The sequence below is a fragment of the Adiantum capillus-veneris genome, chromosome 6, assembly GCF_014529385.1.
Source record: "Adiantum capillus-veneris isolate H3 chromosome 6, ASM1452938v2, whole genome shotgun sequence".
NCBI classification, from domain to species: domain Eukaryota; kingdom Viridiplantae; phylum Streptophyta; class Polypodiopsida; order Polypodiales; family Pteridaceae; genus Adiantum; species Adiantum capillus-veneris.
In genome coordinates this window covers 118,089,712-118,103,903 of record NC_140936.1, presented here as the reverse complement: position 1 = coordinate 118,103,903, position 14,192 = coordinate 118,089,712, and positions in this window count along the sequence as shown.

Sequence of the window (14,192 nt, the reverse complement as noted above, 5' to 3'; positions counted from 1 at the left end):
CGACAAGTGGAAGCAACAAAAGGATGCAGCCAGAGCGCGAGTAGAGGCAGGGAGCTCGCACCACTTGGGGAGCGGTGGATGGGCATCATTTGAGGCCGATTTTGTAAGTGTTTTCACATTGCTCTTTATGTTCGATAGTTTAGGGTTTATGAGTTTTTTAGTTCTAACATAATGAAATCTTTGTATGTTTTGACAGTGGTCGATGACAGGACGTGATCCCACACCGTACGAGCGCGAGTACGCAGGCAGGAAGGGCTTAAACGCCCTGATGGACATTCTCATTTCTCACGGCGGCATGGTTAGTATTAGGGTTTACTCTTTTTTATTTTTTGTATTGTTTTATAAATGTCGTTATATGTTTATACTTACTGAAAGCTGTCTTATTGTCTTTTTTTGCAGAATCCGACAGATACGCCGCTTGGACGCGATGAGACGTCTGACTAGACGACGTCAGTTTAGCCGTAGCTAGATAGCATTAGTTTAGGGTTTCTCATAGCTTATGTATCATGAGACGGATTTTATACGTCTTTTTGAACCATGTATATTATTACATTTGTCACCGCAGTTCCTTTTGCCAATCAATTCTTTATGCCTATGATGTTGTACAATTGTCATTATTACATTTGCCAATCAATTCATTTTGCCTATGATGCCATACAATTGTCAATTTTGCAAACAATGCGTCTTGTGGGTGACTATTTTGGGTCTATTATCTACCCTTGCACTTTTTTTAAAAAGTGAATCAAGTACAATATGGTTGATGGGTGGCAGGGCATTCAATGCCCTGCCACCAAAAAAAATTTCTCTCGGGCGTCGCTATAAGCGTCGCTATTTATGGCTCTGTAGCGTCGCTATGAGCGTCGCTATAGTCTTCTGTGTAAACGTCGCTATATGCGTCGCTATGGACATCGCTATATGCGTCGCTATATAGCGACGCTCATAGCGACGCATATAGTGACGCCTATAGCGACGCTCATAGCGACGCTCTCGTAGCGACGGTTTTAGCGACGCCGGGGGTTATAAAAACCCAGTGTATTTTCGTCGCTAACAGCGTCACAAGAGCACACAACCTCTTGTAGTGTTAAAGATAAGCTTATGAAGCCTTACTGCACACAATATTTTTTCTATGGGCTCCTTGTACCACAAACTATAATATATATCAAATCCATGAGAAAATAATACTTATTTTATTTATTATAGTTTTTAGAAGAGTTGAATTATTTATTATTATTTGATGTAAATTTTCCAAGGAAGATCTATCAAAATTCAAGCGATAAAGTATGAGCTTTTTCATCTCACCACATTCGACATAACTATATCTATCAAATGGCTCTAGGATCTTGAGAAATCAGCCTTTCATCTATAGATATCTTGTGTAGATATAGTGATGTAAAAATTCCTAAAAATTTTCAAAAAGATAATTACTAATAATTTAAAGAAATGGGCAAAAAAACTCCAATAATTCCAAATATTCTCTTTAAGCATATGCATGATTCATGTGCAAGTTTATTTCAAAATTAAGTAAGTGATAAGAGACTTATATAAGAATCTATGCTAAGATCACAATGTTGTGACAGGGCGTGATCCTTATACACAAAAAGAACTATTTTATTTATTTTGTTTAAAAACCAATCTTTTTTGGTATGTTAATACTTATGCCTTTTATGTGGCCCCACCAATCTTGGCTCTAAGAAATGAGTATAGCTGGCATGTCATGCAATAACATTTGCATAAAAATCTTGCTTTTCTGCAATCTAAAACTGCATAAACTACCAAAATTGGTACACCTGATCTTGCATACACGCAGTGGTAATGAAGAAAAAGGTTCTCGCTTAACCCAAAGGGAGATGAAGCTTTTTCTGCAGGTGCCCTAATAGCAAAGGATGGATCAATATATTTTACAATGCTACAAGATTTAAAGAAATGACAAAAACAATATGTAACTAGTGTATAGAGAAAATACAAAAATCATGATTTTTTAGATGAGGATATGTACATTTTAGGTGTTTTTGAAGAGGTTTATTTTGTAGATACTATGGGTGATCTCAACGCTACATCAGGTTCTAGTTTTCAACATGGAAATGACCTGGTAAAAGTAGCTTCTATCAACATGTATATAGTCATTGAGTCTTTCAAAGATGAGGAGTGCTTCAATGTGCAAAAAGGACTAGAAGTGTGAGTGGAGACAAAGTACAAGACTGTAGCAAAGAAGGTGAAACTAGTGGCATTTCCTTTTCCTACAGATTGTAAGGAAAAGATGAATAAGGCTTCTTTGCAACCTAGTCTCTGAGATCCAAAATGAATTGGGCACAAGTTTATGCAAGAGTCATTGAAGATGTTAAAAGTTAGAAACAATGACTACTTGACAAAGGTTGAAAGAAAATGCTTTGAGATACTCTTCAAACACTGAAAAGCTTTTTCACTTGAGCCGCATGAGATAGAGTGTCTCGATCCTTCTATAGTGGAACCAATGGTAATATTCACATACCTCATGTGCTGTCATAAAATCTAATATCTAGCTAACCCAAATGATTTTCTCATATTAAACTCATCATTTAATGTGGGAGAATAAACGGGAACAAGAGTTAGAATAGAGACATGTGCTTCTAAACCTATCTTAGCAAGGGACCAAAAGGAGAGATGGTTGCATTTAATGTGAGAGAATAAATGGGAACAAAAGTTAGAATAGAGACATGTGCTTCTAGACCTATATCAGCACAGGACCAAAAGGAGAGATGTTGCATCTCAACAGGGGTCCCATAGGAGATATTCTACCAAAGAGCAATGTGTAATAAGTGCTTCTAGACTTATCTCAGCAGGGGACTAAGAGGAGAGATGGTTACATCTCAATAGGGGTCCAAAAGGAGATAGTCTATAAAAAAGAAACGTGCATCTAATGGAGCTTAAAGACCTTAGGGTTAGCTTTAAAGAACTCCATAGTTTAGTGTTAAAAGTCCTTATACCTTGGGCAAGCTAGGGCTATGTTGGAGGTGGGAACTTGGCCCAAGCTTGAGGTGCTTGTCATGCTTGTTGACTAAGGTGCTTGAGGTGCTTTTCGTGCTTGCTGACTAAGGTGCTTGAGGTGCTTGTCATGCTTAATGAGTAAGGTGATTGAGGTACTTGAGTAAAAAAGAGACCCTACAAAGGAGGGAGAAGCCCCAAAGTTTGGGGAATCTTTGACTTAACCTCCCACTCACCCAAAGGGCACCCCCTTTCTCAAGGGGCACGTGGACACATGCCAAGCTCTCCCTATGCTTGGCCACATGGTGTGCTTGAATCATATTGGCTGGGATAAAGAGGGATCCAATGAGCTTCTAGTTCAATTCAAAAAATATATAGATATTTTCAAGCTCTCTCTCTCAAAGGGGTAAGGAGGACACTTGTCCAAAGACTACCCATGTTGCTTAAAATGCAGTGTGCATATCATTGGCTAGGCTTAGAGGGGTCCAATGAGCTTCAAACTTGAGCTACAAGGAGGGGTCCACCAAAGCAAACAAGGCTCACACACTCATTTTTCATTAATTCTCACTTGGTGAAAGTGCAATAACTCCATCTCCTTCTCCAGGCTTGTTGATAAGTTGAGATCCTACACCAACACTCTTGGCTATGGAATGGAAATCCAACCAAGAGCCATGCTTCAATGCTTAAGCTTTCCATATTCTCCATCTTCATTACTGTTCTATAATGCTATGCTAAGCAAGAATAATAATGATAAGTGAGGAACTATTTCTTTCTCATATGAATGGTTCTTCTTACTCTTCCCTACCCTCATTCCCCGGTAGCTCTCTCCACCTTCGAAGGCGTTTGAGGCTTTATGACTGAGGCCATGGATGGTTAACTTGATTTTACAAAGTTCATGTTACGCTCCTGATGTATGAAGCTTCCCATATTCATAGCATCATCAAGGTCACAAGGAACACAAAGATTGTGTACCAAGTCTCTCTTTATGCGAGAATCTATAATACAAAGTCCTATTGGAGGGGGGACCGGCTCCACATAAATCCGGTCCTCAACTGTTGTTAAGTTCTTTAATCCTCTCGCTTGAAAAATTATTGTTCATGCCAAGTTAATTAAGTATAATGGTTATGTTGCTATTGCTAATTAAGTTCACCATCTTATGTTCTCAAAGTAGTCTCATAAAGATGCTCACTCTAATTCTCTTAATTCCGCTATTCTTGAAGTTCATAGGCCATTTTCATTACATTGGTATCAGAGCTATTGGTTTCTCTTTTCTTTCTGAAGAAGAGAGGTCCTTAAGTTGTCCATGAAAGGTTGGACCTATTCATTGCAATACGGTAAGTAGACAGCGATCTATTATTTTGGTTGAGAAGGACTTAGTTCGAGGTACACCATTGGGAACTATAGTCTTAATAATGGAGTCTCTTGGGGCTTGCCTTTGTATTAATCATTATTGAGCTACTAGAAAGTGCAAACAGGAACTATAATCAAGCGAGCAATGTTAGACCCTCTCCACTAGTCTTTGCAATCAACAGTGTCTAAACACCAGGGGTATGGCTGCTTGAGAGCTAATTTTCAAAGGTAAAGAAGAGTAGCAACTAAGGTTTTTGAGGGTACCAAAGTACAAAGTAATTTTATACATAAGTTTATTTAGCATGCCTGACAATAACCAAGAGAGTAGAATAAACATTGATAACTTTGATTTTGCAAATGAAGGGTGCTAATGATGATGCCCCCATGTTTGCCAATTATCTTGTCTAGGTTGTAGCAAGCTATGGGCAACCCTACTTTGCAAGCCAAAGTTATTCAATAACTTCGTGCTTATGGCATTTCCCTTCCTCTCCAAGAGGAGAGAGAGCTTAGGAGGCCTCTTGATGAGACTCCCATAAGAAGACTCTCTCCCATAAGAGAGGAGGAATCCAAATAATGAGAAAGTAATGAATCCCTAAGTTCCTCTAAAGATGTGGCTCTACGAAGACGTTGGTCTAAACGATCACCAACTCCTCCCAAGAGGAAATGGTCAGCCCACAGTCCTTCTCCTCATCACTCCGAAAGGGAAGAGAGGAAACAAAGGAAGAAAAGGGTAAGAAAGAGGTCACCCTCTTCTCCCTCTTATTCACCTTCCTCCTCTTTTGACAAAATAAATAGCTATTCTCCTAGAGAACACAAGAGAGGAGGACATCGCAAATCCTACCCTACGTGGAGAAGGTCCCAAAAGCTCAAGAAATTCAAAGAGGGAGGATAGAGTATCTCTTATTACCTATGATGGCAACCTTGGTGCCACTCACAAGGTATTGGCCTTCATCTAGCAATTCAATGTGCCCTTTGGAGATGAGGGCTTCACAGAGTCCTCCAAGCTACATCATGTAGCTATGCAATCTCAAAAATCTACTCGTCAATGGTGGGCTAGCCTTCATGGCAATGGCGAAGCCTCAAAGACATGGAAAACTCTACAAGTTTCCATAATGAAGAAATTCCTTGCAAGTGATGCAAAGTACAAAGTGCTTATCAAATGGCAAATTTTGAAGCTTCTCTCCAATGAGTCTATCCATAAATATGTGGACAAGTTTTGGGATTTACATCTCAAGGCTACTGTCATTCAAAAGATAGTACTTGAAGAGATGGTAGAGTACATCAACTCCCAACGACGTGGTTCTATTGTTGAAGTAATCCACCATACTATGGTTGCTTTGCACATCAATTTCCAACAAGGGGCTAGAAGGAATGTCAAGCCCATGGAAAGAAAAGACAAAAGTGATGCAAAGAGGAAAATCAATGCCCAAAATTCTTCTCAAGGCAATTCCAACAACAACAACAACAACAACAATTGTCCAAGGAGAAGGGAGTTTACAAAGGTAAAAGTAAACTCTCTCAAGAAGAGCTTGAAGCTTTTCGCAAGGACCACAAATGTTTTAAGTGTGGGGAGCAAGAACATGGCTATCGTTCTTGCCCCAAGAGAAATGCTTGCAACAATGAGACTCCTAGAGCTTCCACTATCAAAGCTCCAAAGAGAATGCTCATTGCAAAGGATCACCTCTCTCCTATGCTTGGGGAAAGGTAAGGGATCATGATGCCTTAATTTTGTTTGACCCTGGCTCTACTCACAACTTCATATCAACAGAATTGTCCACCAAGTTGGGCATTCAAGATTTTAAGATGAGAGATACTATAACTACTGATACAACTTTCAAGGGACAACAAGCCTCCGTTACTCCCTTGATTGGGAAGTTGAGGCTTCATGTCCAAAGCTACGTCCACATATAATTTTTTTAATCTCTCCTCTCCAACATGAGGATGTTATCCTAGGGGCACCATGGTTCACTCACATGGCTGCCACTATGAAGTTCCTTGAAAGGAGAATTTATTCCAGTTATAGAAAAAAGGCATGTATATAGATTCTAATGAGTCGGGAAGACCATATCCTTGGTAAATACACTTTCTTTTGATAAGTCCATGAAAAGATCTACTTTTGCGTATATGACTTTTGTTGGAGAATCTATAAATGATTCCAATGTTTTCACAAGTAGCAATAAAGGAAATCAAGAGGAATAAGAGTTTTCTAATTTCCTAAATGGATTCCAAGATGTTTCCATTGATGACATCCCTAGTGAGCTACCTCCAAAACCAGGGATGATGACCATGCAATAGAGCTTCTACCAGGAAGCTCACCACCTAATAAAGTTCCTTACTGAGTTTCACAAGTTCAACAAGAGGAGATCATGAGTCAAGTGCTTGAATTGGTGGAAAAAGGGATGGGGAGGCCTAGCTACTCTCCATTCTGTTCACTAGTACTTTTAGTGCAAAAGAAAGATGGCACATATCACATGTGTGTAGACTATAAAGCACTAAATAGGATCACTATAATCAGAAGAAAGATTTCTCGTGCCTCGGATAGAAGATCTATTTGATAAGTTACAAGTTTGGCCTGACAAATGCTCCAGCCGCATTCAAACTCATGATGAAAAAAAAAATCAGGCCACTCAAATTCTCTTGAGGAGTACAAGTGACACCTCCAGGTAATCTTTTAAGTTGTGAGAGAGAATACGATTTTCATTAATCAAAAGAAAAGTGAAATTTTCCTATAAGAGATTCAATATTTAGGTCACATTAAGATGGCACCTGTATGGATCCAACAAAATTAGAGGTAATAAAAGGATGGCCTAATCCAAGGAATCTACAGGAGCTACGAAGCTTTATAGGTATGTGTGCATGGTATAGATGCTTCATAGAAAAATTCGCTAATAGCAGGCCCATTACATGACTTAACAAAAAAGATCATTAAGTATTCATGGACTGCAAAAGTGTAAGAAGCTTTTGAGAAGCTTATCTCTCAATTTGTGCTCAGACTACTAGATCTCTCAAAGCCATTTGAGGTCCAATGTGATGCTTGTGATGATTGCCTTGGAGCTGTTTTGCTTCAAGAAGGGCATGCCATAGCATATGTGAGTCGAGAATCGGCTCTAATAAGCGAGCATTGGGAAAATATGAAAACGATCTACTAGCCGTTCTATATCTATTAGACACGTGGATACAATATCTCTTGGGGGTCCATTCATCCTACGAATGGATGACAAAGCCTCAAGAACTTCATGACGCAAACCAAGCTCTTCGAAAAACAAATGAGGTGGGCAAATTTTCTTCGCAATTTAAATTTCATATTGCTCACATTGCTGGCAAGCACAATCAAGTGATCGATGCACTTTCACGATGGCCAAGGGTCAATGTGTTATCTATTGTTAGGCCAAGGGTTACCCTGGAGGTCAAGGACCTCTGACCAAGGGCTGATTGCCGAGTGGAGAAGGGATCCTAGGGACAAGAGGCTATAAAAGGGAGGTTGGGCGAAGGATTCGGACACGGCAGTTCCCAAATGTCAGGCGAAGGGTTACCCTAGAGGTCAAGGACCTGGCCAAGGGCCGTCGGCTGCCCAGTGGAGAAGGGATCCTAGGGCCAGGAGGCTATAAAAGGGAGGTTGGGCGGAGGATTCATACACGGAAATTCCCAAGGTTCCACATTGGTATCAGAGCCAGGTGGAGAGGAGGGATAAGCAAGGAGCTATGGAGGAGGGATGCATGATGATATTTCTCTCTCTCTCTCTCTCTCTCTCTCTCTCTCTCTCTCTCTCTCTCTCTCTCTCTCTCTCTCTCTCTCTCTCTCTTTGGAGAATCGTGGGCAAGATCCTTGAGGAGACCTTTTTCTCCATGATGTGGGGCGGGCATGGCCCCTTGTATAAAGGAAGGGTACTTGTGTGAGAGGGACTGCTTGACAGGGAAGTCCCGTGGGTAAGGACGCTTGCGGAAGGGAGGGAGCAAAGCTCAACCTCCACCAAATCGCTTGCAGGAGGATTTGATGGGAGCAGAAGGCGGAGATCGCCAACTCCCGACACAGGGCCGCGACTAGGGCGAGCACTGCAATGGGCAAGACTGCCTCCACGACTCCTGCGCAATTGGCTGCCATCGCTCACAATAAGCTTCCATACTTTTTTAATTATTTTGTTATGTTTGTTTTACTAGGGCATCCAATTTTTGGGCAACCTCCCCTGCTAAGAGGCACACTCCATGCGGAGTGTCGGACATCAATCCGTTTGTGAGCATTCAAAGCATCACTATTGCCCCCGATCCATCTCGAGACTTCATCTTCATACTCTGTAGACCATCATTACCTTTTGCATGCCGTTCCAAATCAGTGTTTGCTAAGGGTGGTAGCCCATGCTATGCATGCGAGGCTACATCCCATGGATGAGCGACAATTGTGCTCCAGCATGTTGCATGTCATCATGCGCCAAAGGCCACCGTCATGGGCTATGCAAGGCATCCAAGGTGTAGGGTTTTTCCATGGTGGGCCCGAACACAAGTGCCTTGCAGTGCTGGTTCCCTTTGGTTTTTGGCGCGGTGGTCTTCGAGCATATCATGGGCCGCCATGAGCACCGTCTTCATCGTCGGTCTGCTGTGAAATTGTACACGTCTTTACCACTCGATCAAAGATAACGGTACTCTCGGATTTCAAAGAATGATGTCGGGACCAAAGCAGATAAAAGTCATGCTAACATTCGCAATTGGGAAGCCAATGGCAAGGCCATGTCTTCCAGCATGGAGCAATCTCGACAAAGAGATTACGACAAGGATGATGTTACTGATTGATTCAAGACGCGTTGATTGATGTAAATTAAGAGTGTTGTTATCAAAATTTCATGTGAGCAAGGCTTATTACAGATATACAAAACCAAGCAAGGCTGCCATCAACAAGGATACAGACAGGTTGAGGCATGTGATTAATAAGGTGTGCATAGTTTTTTTTTCCAGTTTGTTTGGCCAAATGTCCCAAACCATGCTGTATATTTCTATCAAGCAACAAAGGTGAATGCACTTTAAGCACTCCAAACACAAGCAGGGCTTGTGAAAATTCTCATAAGCACTCAAATTTTATTGCATACATTGATGGAACAGGCCAATTTTTTAGTATCTCAAGGAGACAGGCATGGCCTATTACTGGACTTGTTGAAGGCAGCAAGTTTCTTGGCATGGCCGACTCCTTGTCACTGTTTCTACACGTTGCTAGAGGATGCTTACCACACAATACTGGTTCTCGACATGGTCGACTCTTTTGGTCATGATATCTGCAGCCACATCCGTTGGCTCTCAGCACAAACATATTTATGTGAATCAAGGCTTCAATTTACGAATCTTGCATTGAGATTTTTCCCGTTTGGGGTCTGCTATGAGCACACGCCTTTGGGGAATTTCTCCATATGCCTGCAGGATATTTTAGGCCAGCTTTCTCTTGCGCAACAGAGATGGTTATGATCTACATTTGAGTGAGCTTTTCCTTTGGCATCTCCAGACAACTGGTTACAGTAGGATGATAGGTTAGACCATGTTCATTATTGTTTATTTCTCCATGTTTATACATTTACATTGGAAACTACTACTTTTGTGCAAAGCAAAGTGCTTTGACACTTTTACATGAAGCAAGGTTTCTCCCTTGTGCCAAGGTACTGCCCAATGACTTGGTATCAAGGGCAGTGGCACACAAGTTTGGGGAACTGGCAAAATAGGGAATATCACTCACATAATCCCTCCCAGTACATCTGTGCAAGGCACTTATGGTTTTGGCTCTCACGTTTGAGGCAATCATTTTTGCCAAGGGCTTAAAATTATGCATGCACGTCATGCTAGCTAGGTAGATTCAATTCTACCGCCTCATGCAATATGCTTCCACTATAACCCTAGACACTTTGTCATGGACAAGATAAGTTTTGGATTGTTTAACATGATTTTTTGGTTACTGCCCACACACAACAACACTAAAAGGAATCTAAATTTAAGACTTAATTCACCGGCAAAGTGCCATATTTCAGTCATTTTTGTACAGTCACGATCCCCTACATGGTAGGTGGGGCAAGATGTGACTTGTGTTTTCTGTTACCTCTCTCGATGAGAGCATTCTACAACCAACTTGTTGCATGCTTATAGGATATGCTGCACGCTACACATAAGATGCACACGAGCATGGGTGCAGTATATACTAGGTAGTAACTTAAGGAAAGTTCCTCAGCCCAACATTCTCTCTCTCTCTCTCTTTCTTATTTATCTCCAAGGATAATGAAAAATTCTAAGAATATTCTGAAGATATTTGTTTGGGAGTTAGCCTGAGCCAAGGTGCTCTAACTCTCAGCTACAAATAGGGCAAGACGCCATCTAAATTAGTCTTCATCGATTCGTTGATTGAACACTAATTTCCATAAGGGCTATGAGCCACACACACACTGGCTAAGAGTCATTGTCAGATCTTGGGTACTACCCAACTGTTGGCATTCAATCTTAAACTCACATCAGCTAATCTATACCGCAGAGTCTAGAGGCAGTAAATAGTTGAGACAACATGGCTATTCATACGAGCTAGGCATCTCACGTGTGTGGATCTCTCGTTCTCTCTATAGCACTATGAGTGTCTATGGCATCACATTTTTGGGGTAAGACCCAACGGGTGTTTACTAAATCACCCCATAGGCATTCAAGATCACAACTTGATCTATCCTAGTTGTATTTTCGAAGAAAGAAGTCCCCAATCTACCAGGGGGTAGTGGACAAATTCAACTTTTCAAGTTGATTCCAATCATTTTATACACGGTCGACTATGTTGGTTATCATTACCTGCTAGTTGAGCTGGTTATCGTTACTTGCTAATTGAGCAGATTCTATAAAGGGTCTTACCAAGGGTTTTGACTACGTAGCCTATTATAACCAAAGGGTTTGGATTTCAAAGGCAACACCCAGGGTACCCAGTGCAATGTTGCTTGTTTTTTTTTTCCACAGGTGGGAGACATGCTCTTGTGCATTTGAATATGGGTAAGTGAACATGAGGTTCATTCCCCAAGTACGCATCTATTGCTTTGGTGTTATTCCATTTTTACATATGATTTGTTTGATTTTTTCAACTCGTATAAATACAATTGAATGTTTCAGAGACATGCCAAGGGTATGTTGTTAACAAAGTATTTTGGGCCGTCGTGTCCAATATACATTTCTGCATTATGCTATTATGAACCCACTTGTAGGGTTCGCTTTGGCACATGTTGTCACATGGGATACAACATGGTCTAGGAACTCAAGGAGTTCGGTTTAGCTAGTGTGGAGCAATGATCATGAGGGTCCCTCTCACTCTTGTCGCGGAGTGTTTTGCAGTTACCTACACACACAAGTATATCTTGTACTTGATGGATGTCGCTTTTTCGGCCATCCTTATTTGAGACATATTCTAGATGTGGCGAATATGAGTCTCTGGCCTGACACTGGTGCCTAATTCCTAATAATGTGCCGCGACGATGTCCCTACGTGCTGGTCGCATCCGTTTATTAGACCATTTGGCGCACACTGTATCAGGAACAACTTCAGTGGCCAAAAATTTTCGTGGACTACGTACAAACTTGTTCCGATTACAAGTGCGGTGAAACCACCTTAACGGAGGATCGTTTCTACATATAGCCAAGTATGCTATGTTCATGAGAATGTCTCATGGTTGGTACCTAGGTGTGACTGGGTTGTCACATTCTGTTATGGTCCAACATTTGTTGCTCGGCTTTCCTGAATGTACCGTGGAAAGTCTCGTCATGGAATTGCGGTTTGGATAGGTTTGTGTTAAATGCATGCACACTAGGTGTTATGGGCCCTAGTGTTTAACATTGATTTATTTGGAGCAGCATGAAAATTCATGGACTTTATTCTTTCTACACCTTTTTGCACTGCAAGTGCAATCTCTACTGGAGATTTATCATGAGTTTACACCGTGCCTAGTATTGGCTCAAGATGGGTGTCTGTGGTTGGATGGTCTAAGCTCTATGAGCTTACTCCAGTCCAACCCGCTTTCAACCTTGTTGGTTGTTTCCACTCCATATCAAATATATGGCTGGATACTCAATGGTTGAGTCATAATTTATCGTCAGTTGTGGAAGACTGTCTGTAAGTGCTTGGGGGAAGCACCTCACTCTTACTGCTGCTATTCATCCCGTGTTGGATGGGCAACTTACAAGTAATTTTTGTGAAACGATTTGCTAAGAGCATACGTTAGCACAATACATTCTGAATGGACGATTCTCTCCCTATTCTAGAATTTGCATAAGTAAGGTTTTCAACTTTGAATACCTGTTGTGGTGGGGTTGGATACCATTTCAATAGTTTCGTAAGTCAAGGACTTAATAGGTGTGCTGACAAAGTATGTTGGCAGGCAACCTTCATTAGGGGCAAACATGTAGTTCTGTGTGTTCCAAAATGTTCAGCAATTTGACATGAGGAAACTCCCTATTCTGTCCCCCAGTAGCTATGAGATTTTCAAGATACCCATGCGAGTGGAATTTGGCTCACAACTTGATGGAAATTTGCACCAAGGTTTTCTTGCATTTTTCTAGTATCTTTCAGAAAGTCTAAAAACTGGTTATGCCTTTAGACACCTTTTAGTTGTGGTTACTCCTTTAAAGTACTCAAGTGAGTTAAAAAGTGAGTTACCATTTAGATACACCTGGTTGCAAAAGGACAACAATGTTGAAAATCAAGATGTTGCTCTTGGTTTCATTGAACCTCCTCGCTACACGAAATATCATAAACACAATTGGCTTGCGTATGAGATGCCAATAAGGAAAACATCAGTGTTCTTACGACGATACTACCACTTGTGTTTTTTTTGAGGACGAAAATGCTTCTAAGGGGGGAGTAATGTCAGGCCAAGGGCTGCCCTGGAGGTCAAGGACCTGGCGGCTGCCTAGTGGAGAAGGGATCCTAGGGCCAAGAGGCTATAAAAGGGAGGTTGGGTGGAGGATTCGGACACGGGAGTCCCCAGGGGTCCACATCTATAACAACTCACAATGATCTATCTTTTATGATAGATGAGTATGCTACTGACCAAGACTTTAAGTACTTATTATAGCCTTTGCATATCAGGGAAGAAAAAAGAACCATTCACCTTGGAGAATGGTTATCTTCCAAGCGGCAATAGGCTATGTGTTACTCACCCATACAATAAGAAAATCATGTATGAATCCCATGCTAAGAAGGATTTCATAATCTAATCTTCAAGGAGTAAAAATGTATTTTTTTTGGCCTACCTTGAAAAGTAAACCAACCATGAAGAGTATGTTTCAAAATGCATGGTATGCCAAAAGTTAAAACTTGATGGAGGGAAGCAACTTGGATTGTTTCAATCGATAGGCTTAGCAAGAAAACACACTCTATGCCTATCAAAAAGACTATTAAGGGACAAAGTTTTCATTGATGACATCCCTAGTGAGCTACCTCCAAAACGAGGGGAGGATGACCATGCAATAGAGCTTCTACTAGGAAGCTCACTGCCTAATAAACCTTCTTATTGAGTTTCACAAGGTCAACAAGAGGAGATCATGAGGCAAGTGTATGAATTGGTGGAAAAAGGGATGGTGAGGTCTAGCTCCTCTCCATTCTGTTTACCAGTATTTTAAGTGCAAAAGAAAGATGGCACATATCACATGTGTGTCGACTATAGAGCACTAAATAGGATCACTATAAAAAAAACAATTTCCCATGCCGTGACTAGAAGATCTATTTAATAAGTTACAAGTTTTGGCCTGACAAATGCTCCAGCCGCATTCAAACTCATGATGGACAAAAATTTTCAGGCCGAATTCTCATGAGGAGTACAAGTGACACCTCCAGGTAATCTTTCAAGTTGTGAGAGAGAATACGCTTTTCATTAATCAAAAGAAAAGTGTA